The following is a 2,500-nucleotide window of genomic DNA, read 5'->3' on the forward strand; positions in this document are numbered from 1 at the left end:
GTGTGTGTGTGTGTGTGTGTGTGTGTGTGTGTGTGTGTGTGTGTGTATGTGTGTGTATGTGTGTGAATACATGTCGAAATCGACATCAATTCGACATTTGAAAGATGTGTTGGTTCTAATTGTAGAGATGCACTTCAGTGAAAACGTTTAATAACATATTTTCCTTTTTGAAGGGTTATCAGTATAGCAATATTTAGTGTGAGAATCAAAAGAGTGTAACTCGCTACATATATTAAACTGTATATATATATATATATATATATATATATATATATATATATATATATATATATATATATATATATATATAAAGAAAGAAATATATAGATATAAATATATATATATATATATATATATATATATATATATATGTATTTATGTATGTATGTATGTATATTTGAACACACATGTCGAGATCGATATTGATTCGACATTTAAAAGATGCTGTGGTTCTACTTATAAAGATATATGGACTCCAGTGAAAACATTTATTAACGTATTTCCATCTTTAGAAGGCTTATCAACGTAGCAATATTTAGTGTCATAATTAAGAGTAAATGAGATAATCATCTACGAATGGTTGATATGTTCAAAAACTATTCAATGGGGGGAAAGTAATATGTAGTTTGTCCAAATTTTTTTCGTCAGGTGGTTTACTGCCCTCTACCCGAACACAGGTATGTGCTGGGTACTAAGAATCTTGTTTTGCCTGAAAATTAATTGTAATGCTTGATAAATAATTGGCATAATTATTGAATCCGAGTGTATTTGATTTTAATTATTGTGAAATGGTGTCCAGCTCTCGCTCTATGCACAGCTATAGAGAAAGACAGGTTGATAGAATTTAGGGAATTTACACACAATGGCGCCTGCCTTGTTAGGAATTTTTCTCTTTTTTTTCTTTTTTTTTTTGGGGGGGGGGGGTACAACAACAAAATTCGTCGAAGGAGACAGATCCAGCAGTATCAGGACATAGGTAGAATAGAATGATTTATCAGAGAAAGTGTAAGAGAGGAAGATCATGATGCCAGAAGAAAGAGATCGATTTCCTGAAGGACAAGTAACTCACGGACAGATACTAGTAGGATGGTGGTGACTGTCTGGATCCCGTCCAACGTTTAGTTTTATTGTGGTTGTAGTAATGGTTTTTGATTTATAGTTAGGAGGAAAAGGGAGGAACTCACATACACACATAAATTCACAAACAGGGAAAATATATACACCAATACAGGCGTATGCACTATGTATCCAAATACAATTATAAGTGAACATTCTTGCGTACGAAAGCACATACAGTGTATGAAAGAGAAGGATAACATTCATTTATATAGATAGATATAAGTATAAATGTAAATATATATGTATATTTTTGCATATATACATATATATATGTATACCTATATATCTACATATATATACACACATCTATGTACACAGTATAAAGCAGCAGTGTATGCTATAAGTGCTTCGTCATTATATTTTGCCCTAGCTTATACCTTCGTCCGGCGCTTTCTATTTCGAGATCGAGTAAATAGCTATTATTCACTAATTCTGCTCATTAGTGGCCAAGGGTCTAGTGAAAGGAACAACATATTTCTCCGGTTTTGTTATTCAGTATATGTGGATAAAGTGATTAATGCTGTGAGGATCCAAAGAAAACGTCAGTTTTGAAATATAAGTAGGACTAACTATAGTAAATATGAGACAGAAAGTACATTAAAAGGCGCTTTGTTGTAAACCCAAACACTGATTTATATATTTCCCTTCAATGGCCATAATTCTTTCTAATTAAGCTACTATGATAAACTATTAATTCTCCATTCCGGATATTTTACTCATATTGCTGTCATGAAATAGAAGTTCCTTTTTATTTTAGATGATCCGTGCAGTCCAAATATTGTTCACTTTCTTCAACCTCGGAAAATCTTTGAGCACTGGCATTCCTTTACAATGGAATATTCTATGGTTTATTGATTTGTTTATTTCTGTTTAATGTATCTTGTTTAAGACAGAGAACCAAGTTATCGATAATCTCATTGGCAAAACAGCTACCCAAGTTTCTAACAACAATAATCACTTTTTTATGCTTTCTCGAAATTGTGATTATATATAAATATATAAATGCACACACACACACACACACACACACACACACACACACACACACACACACACACACACACACACACACATGAATAAACATGCGTGTTTGTATAATGTATATATTTACGAATATACAAACTTATACATTTATACATATACATATAAGGAAATATATGTATATATTTATACATATGTATATATATATATACATATATATTTATATATATGTATGTATATACAAATATATGTGTATATATATGTATGTGTGTGTGTGTATATCAAAAGTTAAAATATACATACGTACATATATATATATATATATATATATATATATATATATATATATGTGTGTGTGTGTGTGTGTGTGTGTGTGTGTGTGTGTGTGTGTGTGTGTGTG

The sequence above is a fragment of the Penaeus vannamei genome, chromosome 4 (genome assembly GCF_042767895.1).
Source record: "Penaeus vannamei isolate JL-2024 chromosome 4, ASM4276789v1, whole genome shotgun sequence".
NCBI classification, from domain to species: domain Eukaryota; kingdom Metazoa; phylum Arthropoda; class Malacostraca; order Decapoda; family Penaeidae; genus Penaeus; species Penaeus vannamei.